Below are 16,129 nucleotides of genomic sequence, written 5' to 3'. Positions count from 1 at the left end.
CCTGCGCTACTCTGCCCGCCGTCTACCTGACACCCCTGCATCCCCCCTTCTCACCCTGGAGCTTCTCTTTCTCTCCCTCGCTGTTCCTCTCTCTTTATACAATTAGCATCATTTCCCTACATATAATCCTCCAGTGGCTTCCCATTACTAGACTAAAATTCGTATTTTTTGTCAAGGCCCACGGGCATGCAGGTCTGAATGCACCGCCTTCCTCCTCCCGGCGCCCGTCAGTCTCCGCAGCCCCCCCCCCCCCCCCGTGCCTGTTCGTGGCCTGCACTCTGCGCACCCCCACCTGAGGAACTGCATGGAGCGTGTTCACAGGGCTCCCTCATTTTCAGACCGGCTCAATGTCACTAAAGAGAGCAGCCGTCTTTAACCTTGACTTTCTTGACTGTCCATGTGCTCTCTGCGCCTAGGATCCTCTAGAATGTAGAAACCTAGGGTGGGAGCCTGGCCTTGACTGTCACTGTTTGTCCTGCATCTGGAATGGTGTCCAGTAAATATCTATTTCAGTGTACCCCAAGTCAATTAAGTTTCTCCCAATTCTCTTATAACTCTTACGATTTTACCAAATGCAATCTTTAGATTTGTCATCTAAGATCAGCACTTCTTTCAGATCTTAGAGTAGTAGTTACTCAGAATTAGAGACACAAAACCCACAAAAAACCTAAAAGAGTTCTGCTGTCCACTGAAAAACCAACGGTGACGTTAATTTGGGATAAGAACATTTACTGTTAAAATACCTTAAGTGCAAAATGACATCCTAATTTAGTTATATGAAAGTATATCATCTGTTTACAGGTCAGTACAATGCATCTGTTTTTATCTGGGTCCCCAAAATAAAGCATTATAATGGGACTGTGTACAGTTCAACTTTGGACCATGGCCCATCCTAAAGACTGGGCACCTGAGTGATGCTCCAACCATCTGAACGTACAGGGACAGTTATGAAAAGGCCTGCAGCAGAGCTCCACGCAGTTGACTGGAAATACAGCCTAGTGCACTCTCCAGGGGTCAGGCACAGGTCCAGGGGCTTTATGTCATTACTTCTCTTTACACCAAAGAGCTATAAAGCAGCACACAAACAGTGACTGCATTTTTGTAAAATCAAATGTTGTATTTTATGTGTAAGAAAGGTTCAGAAAGAATAAACACCGAAATATTAATAAACGTTCTGGGTGTTCTCAGCATAAGCCAGCGACTTTTCTGTATTTTCCAGTCTTTTACATCAAATGCTTATTAATATTGTCACGAAAAAAAGAGGGTTTAAAATAGCTCCTGGAAAGAGTGAAGATCTGCTGCCCAGAGGTTTTTCCTCATAGTATTGCCAGTTCCTTCCTACGCACCCCTCAGGGGCAGCGGGAGGAAGGGTCCCCTGAGAGAGCACCTTGAGCCAGCAAATTAGCAAAGCTCATGAGGTCAGGACACGAAAGGCTGTGTGAGCAGTTGGTGAGTAATAACAACACTGGATGACAGGACCTTAGTGTCTTTCTTGTGTTACTGAGGCCACCATCAGTTATATTCAATATACTGTTAGATAAAGGCAAGGTGCTACACAAATTCTTTTAAGTCTGTCTGAAATCTGTACTAGGCTCTTAAGAATATCCCCTGGAAATGACTTCAAGAAACCACCTTCTGTTCCAGAAGAACAAGGCAGAGCATCATTCAAGCGTGATTCTGTGTAAGGGGCACATGGTTCAATTCTCCATCACAGAAAAGCCAGAATGTTTTACATCTAAGTAGGTATTTCCTATTTCCAGGGAAATTAATATGAAATTGTCTGAAATAAAGACATTAAAAGCAAACTTTCAGTGTCCTTGGACTTTACATTTGCTATTTTCACCTTGTTTCTATGGAAACTTAGTAACAGGCAAATGCTGAAATTGAGGTTTCTCACATCACGTTATTGAATGTGGCCCCAAATGAAAAACAAGTTGAAATAAAACAACTATCACATTCAATATAAAAGGCAATTCTATACTTTGAACCCTGTATTTCCAGCTTCTCTGGTTTACATTACTCACTACAGGCTTGTGCTCACTCCCTGGTCTTTGACCTGCCCTCTCACCAGCTTCTCCCAAGGTCCCTCTGCGTCCAGAGCTCTGTCGGCTTCCATCCGAGGCCGTCGGAACACACTCCCTAAAACACATCAACTCACACCCGGGGAAATTCCTGCTCCCCCGTGACTTCTACTTTGACCCTTACCCACTGTGATGAGTTTATAGACACAGGGGGAGCAGCCGTTGCTTCTGAGTTGTATACAGTGATTTCAAGCAGGAGTAATCACGACGGGAGGAAGTTAAAATGGGCTCACTTTATGGAGAAATATGAAATATAAGCTGCAATCTAAAGAGTTTGTAAGCACCACAGAAACTGAATTTGGCACATTTCCACCTGCATGTCAGCCTCTTCTGCTCAGCAGCTGTGCCACAGTCACTTCACAGTCTAAGTCTCGGTTTCCTCGGCAGCAATGGAGGGAGAGTATACACGGGCCTTATTTGCAGTTAGAAGGGCCAAAGGAGATATACATGGAAGGGAGTTGTACACCTTAAAAGAATTAAATCAAGGTCCTCTTTAGCCTCTCATCCAACACTACCCATACACTAACTGGTTTATAAAATCACTCAGGGGCTTACCTGGCAGCGCCAAGCAGAGCGAGCAGAAGTTTTCACAGGTACTTACTTGCTATGTGTTTAAAGGTACACTTAATTAATTCACATAACTTGTTAATTTACTTCACAATATTTGAATATTCTGAAAAGCGAGTACTTTTCAGTTACAAAGCCATGTGCACCATCTGGGTGAATTCACACGGTTAATTATTCTAACATTTAAAGAAATTAAAAGCTCAACTAAAGTTTAAATTAAATAGAGTAAGAGCTATAGTACATTTGCTCTATGAAATAATCTCTGGCATTTACATGAAGCAAATGAACCAGTGGGGTTTTAACATCTTTGTGAATGTTTTCTACTTCAAAACCACAGTCTCCATTAGCTACACTGATACCCAGGCTTATTTTACACAAGCACTTCTTCTCCCTCCCCCTCCCCTGCCTCGTCCCCAACCCCTTTAGGCACCTGGTCTTTAGAACTGTCACCTGAACAGTCTTATAGTTAGACAGGAATCTCCCTGCAGGAGGGGAGAGGACCTAGAGGGAGCCATGGAGACGAACATTCTTGTGCACGCTCTGATGTCTTAACCCCCAAGACTTTGTTACAAATTAGTCTAAACCTATGTGTTCTTCTCCTTTGAAACTTTTGACCAACACTCTTGTGAACCCCCACCCCTCCTTAGAACAGGCAATATGAAAGTGATTTCTGCTAAGTCACTGAAGTAAGACTGAAGAAATATTTGTGTCGAAGTGAATATATTAAAATAATCAGACTGAGAGGGTTCTCCTTTGTGTAAAAAAACAACCAAACAAACAACTATTCTCTGTAGCACTGGCAGCATATTACACATCACTCAGTAATTTCAAGTCCCTCTCCCACCATTTCCCTCTGTATTCAAATTACAGTTGGGAGGAATAAAGCAGCTTCTAGGCAGGCAACTGAAAACCACATAGAGTCCATGTCAGTTGTCTATTTTGAATTGAAATAATCAACTCTAACATCTTTGCAGGTGAACTGTCCTGAGTATCAACTATCTTAACAGGTGGGAGCCAGGGTATCCCCAGCCCCTACCTGGTTCCTTCACTTAAGTACCTTATGGATAAGTAAGGAGAGGGAGATGGGATGGATACTCTGAAGTTGGGGTATTCAAGTTTTCACTGACAAAAAGGAGAAAATATACCCAAAAGTCTTCACAGAGGCCCAAGAGACATTAAACAGAGGCATAAACAGGAAGGGCCAAGGCCTGGAGTGTCTCAGGCTGGGTTGGGAGTACGAACTGGGGGGTTTGGGTAGTGAACAGGGAAGGAAACTGGCCAGACAGGACGGGAAGGGAATAAGGGGTGGGGACACCAGGAAGAGCCAGCTCCATGAAAGCGGCCTCCAGGCAAGGAGCCTGAGGGGGTGGCTCTCTGCTAGGGGACCCTGGGGTCAGCACAGGACAGAGGTACTTCTGAGAGCAGTAGACACCCGCCACCTCCTTACCATCGGGCTTTTCCACGTCACTGAGGCGCAGGATAGGGTGGCCATCACAGAACAGGAAATCTAAGTCGTCAAGTTCCATGGCAGCCGTGGCTGGTGGTTCTGCCACTGAGTTCCTGGAGCCCCCCCCATACACAGGAGTCTCATATTCCCAAGGCCACCACCCAGAGTGCTGGCCCAGCTTGGGGCTGGCATTGGGCTTCAGGCAGCAGCAGGACAGTTTGTTCCCCATGAGGACCCTTCACTCAACAGTCCCACCCCCCAACTCCCAAAAATCGCAAAGCCCTGTACAGCACAGGGGCCACTGGGCTGCCAGGCCCTGGGCAGGGCTCAAGGCCTGGCTGTGCCCCTGCTGCCGCCCTCCGCTGCTGTCAGCTGTGACCGCCTCCACTGAGCTGACTAGTCTGTGAGGACGGCGAGCAGCCTGACTTAGTCCAAAGGTGTGGAGATCAGACAACTGCTGAGAATCACAGCCACCGCAAGAAGAGAGCACAGCCGAAGCTCCTCCTCCTTCCACAGCTGCTTCTCAACTGAAGGCAGTTCACCTGGTTGGCACCAGCCAACCAGAGCACATTCCGTGGTCACCTGGTTACGAGGGACCCATTCCGCCCAGAGTTCCCTCCAGGCACCCACCTTACAGGGAAGGCAGTGGTTCAGGATGCCCCTGCCCTGCCCTGCACCCACTCCACCCCCTTACCAAGGGCACAGATCTGGCCAGGTCTCAGCTTCCATACATAATTTCCTAACCAAGTCCAGTGCTGTCAGGAGGGCAGGAAAGCTACAAAGGCCATTGCCTACAGCATCAAGGTGAAGAAGTGAACAGGAAGCGAGGAAGTGAAGACAGCAACTGAGGGCTTCTCTTCCCCAACATTTGGCTGGGAAGAGAGATGTGGCAGTAGTTAGAAGGAAATACACTACTATTTTCCTCTACACTGCTATTTTTAATTTTAGATGAAAAATACAAGTATATTTATATGTTAAAGGATAAGAGGCAATGGAGAAAAAAACAGAAGTTAGAGGAGCCGGGGGAATGAAGGGAGCAAGGCCCCTGTGAGCAGGAGGGATGCACCCAGAGCAGGGATGGACGAGCTCTGGAAGGACGGAGAGGCCAGGAAGGAGCATGACCTGTGCGGCCACAGAGACATTTCTAGTAGAGGAGAGACTTAGGAAGAGCTCATCGGATGACCTCTGTCTTTATTTTAATAGGCTCCTACAGGGAAAGCCCCTGGGAAGGAGAGGGTGAGGTGTCGAGAAGTGTGTACTTCAGAAAAGCTGAAAGTATCCAACAAAACCCAAATAATATCTTTCCTCAAAGCTGGGTGGGTTCAAAAGAACTTTGAGGAAAACCAAGGGGCTCTACCATAAATAGATCTCACAGAAATAGAAAAGCAGGCTAATTATTTTCCCCAAATAATTAACGGGAATAGCACCAACTTTTGGAGAAGAGTAGAGAAAAAAATTAGGACAAAAATGACATGTAATTGAAAAAAGTGTGAACATTTACATCACATAGGTGCCAAAAAAGAAAACAAAAAAGGAGCAGAGGGAGTGTTCCCCTTTATTAAAAGGACAGCAGGAGGGAAAACTGAGGTCAAAAATCAAGCAAGCAGAGATTATTAATATTTAATAGTTTAAAAGATATATGTAAGGTTTGGTGACAAGAACAAGCAATGTATTAAAATGTGGGGACCACAGTGGAGTGGGAAAGGGCTCAATGAAGTTCAGTTTCAGGAAACAACATGGAGTTAAATCCTTAGGACCTAGTGACCGTATTCCATGGTGATAATATTTTTGTCTAATGTCCTAGGAATGTCATTAGATACCATTCTGGATGACTCTTGTAGACTTGAGAGGACACCTAAGATATTGTGACAAAGTAGTGCCTGCATTTAACAACAGATACACACAGAAAGAAATGCATGACCTAGAATATTAAAAATTTTAAAACTTGCTAAGCCAAAAAAATAATAGAAAAAATTATTAGGAAAGTAGATTTTAAAATATTTTGGTTGAAGAAAACATTGCAGAACAGTAAGAAAAAATCCTCTCCTTCTATAACAGTAGCAAATCTGGGAGAGCAAAGGGAAGCTAATAGGAGTGATGTGATTTATGGCAAAGTTTGATTTTGTGACAGAAACGGAGACCTTGCTTTTGCTGCTGATGATTGAATATCCCCTGGGAGGACTTTATGAATCAGTGTTTTACATGGTATGGTGTGAATTCATTCATTCACTCATTCAATATCCATTCAATACTTGAACCTATACCACATACTACACGCATTTTTAGGTGCTGGGGATGTTGCTTTGACCAAGGTAAACAAGGTGCCTATTCTCATAAAATTTATTTCTAGTAGAAGGGTCAACACACAGTGTTGCCCATCACACCTCAAACTCATGGCTCAGGATGGTTATTGATCTCCAGCTATTTTGTCTTCATTCCAGACAGCAAGGCAAAATGATAAGGGACATTTTTTTCAGAATATCCACATAGCACAGTGCTTACATATTACTGGCTTAAAGTCTAGTCACATGGTCACACCTAGCTGCAAGAGAGGCTCGAAAAATGTAATCATATAACTGAGTAACACAGAAGGGAGAACTGATTATTGGAAAGTAACTAGCACTCTATGCCACAATCTGTAAGAAAAGATTAGAAAAGTTTCAACTTCAGGAATAATCATGATAAAATTTCATAGCCCTCTGTAAGCATATGTGAAAATTTTATACAAGCAGGTATGTAATAATCTTTTCTGAAGCAAACAGTACAGAAACAGTGGAAGAGGCTTAAGGTATAGAATGAAACTACATTACACATAAGAAAGATTTTCCAGCAGTTAAGTGATCAGGATTACAGAGAATATGGGAATTCTGACTAATAGTATTATAACTAATGAGCATTATAACTAGTGGTCCTTACAGAAGAGGATTTTGTGTGCAAGTAGTATGCACATTTTTCCTGAGCTGAGCTGATCATCATCATATTCTCTAAGGCATACGGAAACAAAAATGCTAATTACTATACCTGATTTGATGTGGAACAGCTCTCATTCCCAAATTGAGAAAATTATAATCTGGATTTGTTAGGAAGTGGGGCAGTCGATGGTGTTGATATTCACATTTTAGTATACTGTCCGGTGCCTCTTCCACCTGTCTCTTTCCAAGGCTTCTGAACTCTTCTCCCATCTTCTCTCTTCTCACAGTGTGCAGGTTTCTTTCTGCCAAGTGAGTCAATTGACATGAGAATTTTAATTTATTTGATGTGATGCTCTGAAAAAAATAATAAGGGTGTTAGTTTGGCATACCATTAGGGCATTAATAGTTATTGGACAGGTCAGTTTCAGCCCCAAATATCCACTGTGATTACAGTCCCAAATCTCGGGGCATTTTATGAGACCAGTTCTAAGACAGGCTTGCAGTGTTAGAGGAGGGTCCTCCCTCTCCTCTCCCCTCCCCTCCCCTCCTTCCCTCTCCCTCTCCTCCCCTCCCCTCCCCTCTCCTTTCCTTTTTCATTTCCTCCTTTTTCATTTCCTTTTTCCTTTCATTTCTTTTTAGGTGTTATTTAAGTTTAAGTGTTATTAAGTGTTATTTAAGTTTATTAAATAAATACCAGAAGAAAAAAATGCCCTTTGTCTCTGTGGTGAGTTCACATATTTAATGGTATCTAGCTGGCTAGCTGGCTAGCTGGCTTTAATATACCCCCTTTAAAAGAAATAACCTGCTGGCCTGTAGAGTTTATGATGAGAAAGCAGCTGACAGCCTTATGGGAGCTCCTTTGTAGGTAACAACTTGTTTTCTCTTGCTGCCTCTAAGATTCTCTCTTTGCCTTGGATTTTTGGCGTTTTAATTATGATGTGTTTGGGTGTGGGCCTCTTTGGGTTCTTCTTGCTTGGGACTCTCTGTGCCTCTTGAACTTGTGTGACTGTTTCCTTCATTGGTTAGAAAAACTTTCTGCCATTATTTCTTCAAACAGGTTGTCTAATCTTTGCTTACATTCAACTTCTTCTGGCACCACTATGATGCAAATATTGTTACATTTCATGTTGTTTCACAGCTCTCTTAAACTATATTCCTGTTTTTTAATTGTGTTTTCTTTTTGGTTCTCTACCTGAGTGATTTTTTTCCACCCTGTCTTCTAATTCGCTGATCTGATCCTCAGCTTCCCCTAATCTGCTGTTCATTGCTTCCAATTTTTTAAAATTTATTTCTACTATGTCATTCTTAATTTCCTTCATAGTCTCTATATCTTTTTTCATGCTGTTGAGCATCATTATAATCAGTATTCTGAACTCCATATCATCAAGTATTCAAGGTAATGCAAAACAAGGATCTCATACCAAGAATACTCTACCCAGCAAGGCTATCATTCAAAATAGATAGTGAAATAAAGAGCTTCCCAGACAAAAAAAGGCTAAAGGAATTTATCCCCATCAAACCAGCACCGCAAGAAATGTTAAAGTGACTGTCGTAATAAGAAGTTGAAACAGATAATGAAAACCACAGGCATAAAGAAATAATATGGCAATAGATAAGTACCTATCAATAATAACAAATATAAGTGGAATAAATGTTCCAAGCAAAAGACACAGGGTAGATGAATGGATAAGAAAACAAGACCCAAATAAATGCTGTCTACTTGACACCCAACTAAGAACCAACGAGTCACACAGGCTGGAAAAAAACCTAAAAAATTTCTAGAAGACTTTAAAAGAGAGGTCAAAAGCAATACAGTCATAGTAGGGGAATCTGACACCCCACTGACTTTACTGGATAGGTCTTCCAGAGAAAAAATCAACAAGGAAACAGTGACTCTAAAGGACACACTGAATCAGATGGATTTAATTGATATTTACAGGACACGTCACGCTAAAGCTGAAGAATATGCATTCTCCTCTAGTACACATGGGACATTCTCAAAGATAGACCATATGTTAGAATACCAAACAAGTCTCTACAAGTTGAAAAATACTGAAATCCTATCAAGTATCTTCTGGGACATTTACACCACAGAACACTATGCAGCTGTAAAAATGAAGGATCTCCTTTGAGACAGCATGGTGGGATCTGGAGAGTATTATGCTAAGTGAGGTAAGCCAGTCAGAGAAAGACAAGTGTCACATGATCTTACTCATGTGGAATCTACTGTACAAAATAAACCAATAAATAAAATAGATTCAGAGACATGGAAGTATGGAGTAAACTGAAGAATCTTAGATGGAAAACAGATGGAGGAGGGAGACTGGGGAGAGACTAACATAAGAATTTATATACATAGCTGCATAACCCTTGGAGTCAGACAATAGCAGGGTAAAGGCCTGGGGAGGGGTATAGGGGGGACGGGATCAATGGGGGGAAAAATGGTAGATGTGTAATACTTCCAACAATAAAGATAAATTGGAAAAAAAAAAAAGAAATAACCCGCCTCAGTTAAAAACTGAAATTTCAAAGTTGAGTAGTTGTCTTGCTCCAGCTGAATTTCCTGAGCCTACATGAGGTACTGGCACACAGTGCTCAATAAATAACTAAGTCGCCCTGGCTTCTGTGGCTCAGTTGGTTGAGTGTAGTCCCATGCACCAAAAGGTCGCTGGGTCAATTCCTGCTCAGGGCACATACCCAGGTTGCAGATTAGATCCCAACTGAGGCGTGTACAGAAGCAACTGATTCATATTTCTCACATCGAAGTTTATTTCTCTCCCTTTCTCTTCCTCTCTGTAAAATAAATAAAAACATATTTCAAAAAATAAATTAAATAAATGATTAAGTTAATTAATTTTATGTTTGGAAAAACCCAGCTGTGAGAGAGAAAAATTAGCCACCTTTTGATTCTACACAGAACAACAGAAAGAAAATCTACAGAAAAACTGACTTGAGTAACAGGTTTAACCTCCTCCGTCCCCAACACCCTGGAAATAACCAGGCCAGACTTGTAAGGCAGCCATCCTGTCCTCGGAAGGCCATCCCAGAGGCTGGCCCAAAAGGCACCTAGGAACTTAGATTTCCAGAAGGTTCCCACCACATTTAGTTAAGAGGGGCCCCCTGTGCCTTAATGGTTTGTACAATGCGGTTTGTATGAAACACGGGCTTTCCTTGTGGCTCTGGAACTTGGCTGTATGCTGGTATGGGATGCCCAGAGGATGGGCCCCCAACAAAATCTCAGGGCACTGAGTCCTGCTGGCAGCATTTCAGGTGCCCCAGAACTGGGTGCTGGGAGTTAAGTGCTCCCCTGAGAGGTGACCTTGGGAGCCAACGCCTGATACCCCGGGACTTCTCCCCTGGAGCCTTTGCAAATTTTGCCTTGTCCTTTCCCTGTAATAAATCAAAGCCAAGAATCTGCTAAGGAATCAGCAAACCTGGGGTCTTGGGGACCCCGATCCATCCAGCAAAACAAGTCAATGTTTACTCTTGCCAATTTTTCCTCCCTTTGAACAGAGAAATGGCTAAAATCTTGTTTTATACCATAAGTTGCCTGTTATTACTAATAACTCAATAAACTTGTGTGCGTAAGGTAGGTGCCTACAGATGACCCCGACAATCAGTCACAGGCATGGCCTTGTCTCCATGTGCTTATGCTTCTCCCTAAGTGGAGACCTTCCTCCTGAGCCGCTCTGGGCCTGCTCCCCAAGGTGGGACTGTGAGGACCCCTGGGCTGCCAGGCGCTCTGGGTGCAGGTGGTGCCATGGCTCATGTTATGAATCTCCCCAGGGCTTTTCCCTCCACACTTGTGTCCAACTCTTTTACTCGGAGATTCGTCTTATTTATTGCTTATTTGCATAGGCTTCTTCGACTTTAATCCAAACCCGCTCAGGCAAAGCTTTGTTTCTAACTGAAGTGTGCTTAGCGGACTGAATTTCTTGCTGATACTGTCCCAGGAAGAAAAGGCTCTTGGCAGCCTCAAGCACAGAACAGGAGCTACTAGAACCCTGCCTGTGAGAGGCCGGCGCCCCCACCAGCGGAGCTGGCGCTGGGAGGTGCACTCAGGGCAGCAGCTGTCCTACTTCTCAAGGACTTTGTACCTGTGTTGTTGCTGATGGAGAGGAACGTTCATTAGGTGGGATGAACGGGAACAAGAGTTACCCGATTCCTGAAGCCGGCCTGGCTGGGCGTGTGGGGCGACCCTGAGGGACCTGGACTTGGCAGGGATGCGAAAGCAGGTCTCCAGGCAGAGGCACAGGCCCAGCTGGTCCCTGCCTGGGGCGCCCCGGGCAGCGGGTTTTCCAAGCCCCCCTTCCCGCGCCCCAGCCCCCCTGCAGGAGGGAGTGGGGCGGGCGGGCCGCCTCCTCCGCAGCACCCGGTGCAGCTCCCGCAGCTCCCAGGGGCCCAGGCAGGGCGCCCGCAAAACCGCCCTGGCCAGCGCCCTTGGCGGGCAGGCACAGGAGCAGGTGCAGGCTGCTGGGGTTCCCCCGCGGCTGGGAGCCCCTTCTCCGCCGCCCCCCCCCCAGGAAGGCCAAGGGGAGCCCTTCCTGGGGGCGCCTTCCCGCCTCCCCGTGCAGCCGCCTGTACTCACCCCGCGGCGTCTCCCCCAGGCTCAGGTCAGAGGTTGTGCAGCTCAGCGCCCCTCCCCCGCACCAAGCCCGCACTCTGGGCTGCGAGCCGGCCCCCTGCGTGGCTCCCGCCCGGGGCCCCTCCGTCCGGCGCCCACAGCCGCGCGGGGCTGGGCGGGGACTGCGCTCGGGCCCCTTAAGGTCACCAACCGACCGCGGCCGCTGGGGGAGGGGCGACTGCGGGAGGAGCGGTGGGCGCGCTGCGGGGCGCAAGCGCGTGTTCCACGCACGGAGAGGGGGCAGTGAGGGCGGGGCCTGTGCGCGCGCCAGGGGCTCTGGTGCGGGCACTAAATGTTTGCAGGGGGGCAGGGGGCGCACAGCGGGAGGGGGCGCAGGCTCACCCCAGCAGGCACCATGGTGGGGGGGTGACAAGTGGACCCGCCCAGGCCCACACTCCCCGCATCTGGGGGAGGGAGTGGGGGGGAGGGTTTGGCGCGGGAGGAGGGGGGGGGAGGAAGAGACAATCTAGTGGGTGCCAATGGGGGTGGGGGACAGTGCTGAGGGATTAGTCCTCAAGGTGTCCAGAAATGCCCAAGGACATTCCTAGGAAGTCTCTAAGAAACCCCCCTGGGAACTGCCTATCCCCCTCCCTCCTTTGGAGAACAGCTTCCCTGACTTTTTTTGAAAACAGTGTATTTTGTGGACAAGAAGAAACTTAATGGTGACCACAGCTAGGACGCAGGGATTTGACTTTCTACATACTTCGCTCTTTAGGGTTATTAGAGAGAGAACGGTGACGTGTAACAATTCCACCTCTGTAACTTGGCTCCTGTTTAAAATAAGAGGGCGATGTCTGTGGAATGGGGCACACCTACGTGATAATTCATGCCAGCCACGCGCTCACTACAAAACCTCAACTGTTTCCTGACAGAAATCCACTGAGACCTGAAAATCCGACTCATTAAAGTTTACTTGAGGTTTCTGTAACCTTTTCTCAAAAAGCAACAGCAGGTATAAAATGTACAGGGTTTTTTAAAAAAAATGTGTGCAAAGCTTTAATTCTAGTTTATAAAAGAAAACCCTTTTTTGTGGGTAGTTGAAAAGCCTGGCAGAGGGTGGGTGGAAAAGTCATGGAATTTTGGAAGTATAACAATAGTAAATTATGATAAATTAGAAATTTGTCACAGAATAGTGATGGAGGAGTTGCCAGGCTGAGTCAGAGTTTCCCAGTGCCTAGCCGAAAATCTGGTTATAAATTAGGTTCCTTTGAATATTGCTCTAACATTTTTGTCCACTAGGCCATTAGGATTCACTTCTAAATGTGGTAACAATAATAGTGAGTCAGTCTGCGTATGCTGCAGCTGTATTGTACTGTTTATTGCTAGTGATAATTTCATAGTGCGGGTGTCAGATGTTTGGAGAAACCTCACATCATTCTCTTAATTAATAACTATCAATGGCTCCACCTCACTTAAGGAATAAAGTGAAACTTCCTTAGCATGACCTGCAAGGCCCTCTGTGACCTGTCTGCTGCTAGATCTCATCATCTTATGCTCCTGCCCAGCTAATCCTCCCTCAAGATTCAGACCCATCTCTCCTTCCTTTACGCCGCGCTGAATCTCTACAGTCTCTGTTTACTCGTCACAGCAAAGATCTATTCATAAGTCAAGCTCCTAGAGAGCAGGGACCGTGGTTAATTTATATTTGTGTGAACAGCACCTGGTAGGTAGTTGGGCGTGCTATAAATGTTTGTTGAATTAATAAATATGTGCTCAATCTTTTTTTAAAACAAAGTATAGCTACACTGATATATGTTGTAGGCAGATTCTAAGAAACCCCAATGATCCTCTCCTTTGTAAAGCCTCCCCTTTGTGTGCGGTGAAACTTTTGAATGTGATGAGATACCACTCCTATGAATATATTATAAGGCAAAAGGTTGATCATCTAATCTCACAAACCCTTTAAAAGCAGAGTTTTCACTGAGTAGTGGAAGAAAAGGAAGTCAGAGATCCAAAGCTTAAGGGGCATTCAATGGACTATTGATGTTTTTGAAGAAAGACGGGACCACATGCCAAGGAATCCGGGCGACCTACAGGAGCTAAGTGGCTCTCAGCTGACAGCTAAGAAGAAAATGGGGACCTCAGTCCTACAACTGCAAAAAAACTGAATTCTGCCAACGACATGAATAAATTCTTGTAGATCCTTCAGAAAGCAGAGGGGCCAGCTAATACCTTGATTTCAGCCCTAAGCAGAGAACCCAGCCATGTTATCCCAGACTTCTGACCTCTCCAACTGCAGGATGATAAATGGGTGTTGTTGAAAGCCACTAAGTGTGCAGTAATTTGCTTTGTAGAGATAGAAAACGACTACAACTAGTGTGCGTAACCTTGTTAGATAGAGCGGGCATATTTGCGCTTGTCTGTTTTGGTTTATTTATTTAATTAAAGGATAATTGGTGCTTCCACGTCAAATTGATGCTTGTAAACAACATAAGAGTGTTTAGTTCAAGGCAGTTTGGTAATCTGAAAGTAAGTAACAAGCTGTTACCGTATCTATCCCACATGTCATGCTCTATGTGGGGCTCTGGCTGAAATTCAGTCCTGAATATAATAGATATGATCAGAATAGCTTGATGTTCTAGCTTGTGATAGTGGAGACAATTGCAGACAAAAATTTTACGTCAAAGGAGTGATCATAGTAGCCTTAAAGTTTGAATATTCTGGGAGCTTCTGCTGTAGCAAGTACATTTATTTTCCAATTACTGTGGTTCTGTGTCAAATATGCCTGGTATTTTTTATTTTTTTAAAAAATTGGTTAATATCCTGTTTCTCTTATTTTTAAAAAGTATTGTCTTTGATGTATTAAAAAGGATATTTACTAATTTTTATTTGGCATTTCTAGTGCTTTAGTGTTGGCGTTTCAGGTGAACTAACCATATATGTATTGTGCCAGGGAAGCCCACACATTTTATTGGGCTATAAATTGATCAGAAACCAGTAAATACTACACGGCATTCAGGAGCAAGTCTGACACATGAACATGTAGCATTTGGAGAGTTCAGACCACAGGAGGCTGTAGAAATCCGTATAGGAGATGTGGAGACTTAAGCCCTAAAAGAAAAGCAGAAGTCACGTTTTCCTGCAAGGGTGATGGTTCTGCAGGGAGAGGCGGGGCAGTGGGGGTGCTCGAGAAGGAGGCGGGGCTGGAATGGGCCTCGGATCCGGGTGTGAGTGGATGAGACAAGACCTGCTGGTGGAGAGCCTGAATTCCTGCCCGGGGACTTTCGGAGTTGATCTAATAGACAACAGGGAGCGAGTCACTTTTGTTAAACAGGTGGTGCTAACTAATTGAGGGTAATCAAGAGTCGGCGCAACAAGTTGGCAGCCGAGGACTTTTAGTTTATTAGGAAGATACACCTGGGAGAAGCACGTCACCGAATCATTTGAGGGCAGTTGTTTAAAGTGCAGACTGGCAGCCCCTCTCGTGGCATCTGTGTTCTAGTGGATTTGGGATAGAAACAGAATTTTCACAGGCTCGCAGAGTGAGTCTTATTTATGCACCGCTATCTTCTAGGTAGTTAGAACATGCACCTAATCACAGATTTACTGTTTTCTCTGATTTTAAGTCAGATTATGTAGAAAAGACCATTGTAGTAAGGATGAAAGACCTTTGGTGAGCTTTCTTTAAGCAATTTACTATTTTTTTATTTAATGTCTTGAATCTCCCAACTTTTTGAGTACTTTGTCACTGATTTGTTTATGAATTGTAGTATATAGTAAAAAAGAAAAAAAACCTGTTAGCTTAAATGAAGATATTCCAAGATATTGCCAATATTACCAGATATTTTATAATGAAATGTTCAGCCTTTGTCTAAACCGTTATATTTATCTTTGATATCAACTGAGGATTTTTCTGCTTTCAAACAGTAGAGGGAGCCATTACTCTTGCTATAGTCTTTTTTTTCCTTCCTGCCAGAAATACCACTAACTTCAATGACTTACTGAACTATTATACCCTAAAATTTCTAATTATTATCCTAAAATTGTAATGCTGTATTTCCTTCATAATCTATCACTTGGAACTTCTACATACGTTGTTGATGGAACTCCTTTTTACATGTCTCCCAGTATAAACTTCTTTGCCAGTCCAAATGAACCACAGTACCAGGGTATTTTGGGCCCTTTTGTTCCCACTCATTTTTACTCATACTTTCCCTCCTTTCTGGAACATCAGTGATTGTCATCTGTCTAACTCTGACGTGCTTGCCTGAGACCCAGTTTAGAAACCCTCTTCAGTGAGTCCTCTGCTCTCCCACCTCTCAGCTTGTGCAGCGCGGTCCAGTTCCTGGTTTATGGCACTGACACGGCTGCTGATATTTGTTACAAGAAAGTGGCTTTTTCCACTCTTCTGTTATGTCACAATTGTCTTTCCAGATACAATACTGTCCGTCCAGTGCTATTTCAATTTCTGATGAACTACTATTTTTTTATTTATTTTTTATTTTTTAGTATAAATATGTCCCATGAAATATTTGGGACATACTTGTACTCCAGATTG

The 16,129-nt window shown here is 44.4% G+C and overlaps 1 protein-coding gene across 5 annotated transcripts in view; it reads right to left on the bottom strand.

The window, feature by feature from the left end:
- The window catches only part of LOC308558353 (cyclin-Y-like protein 1), a 51,780-nt gene extending 40,035 nt beyond the window's left edge, over positions 1-11,745 (bottom strand). For 2 of the 5 annotated variants that reach the window (XM_081139969.1, XM_081139965.1), the window contains exons 1-3: positions 11,596-11,745; positions 9,705-9,800; positions 7,117-7,309 (exon numbers count right to left, since the gene is read on the bottom strand). The gene's annotated coding sequence lies outside the window, so the exon portion shown is untranslated. The remainder of the gene's footprint in view (positions 1-7,116; positions 7,310-9,704; positions 9,801-11,595) is intronic. The other 3 variants (XM_081139968.1, XM_081139966.1, XM_081139967.1) reach the window with 3 other exon arrangements.
- Between the last annotated feature and the right edge of the window lie 4,384 nt (positions 11,746-16,129).

Source organism: Miniopterus schreibersii, assembly GCF_964146895.1.
Source record: "Miniopterus schreibersii genome assembly, chromosome: 1".
NCBI lineage: Eukaryota > Metazoa > Chordata > Mammalia > Chiroptera > Miniopteridae > Miniopterus > Miniopterus schreibersii.
Note: the sequence above shows the minus strand (reverse complement) of the source record. Positions and strands in the feature narration are given on the sequence as shown.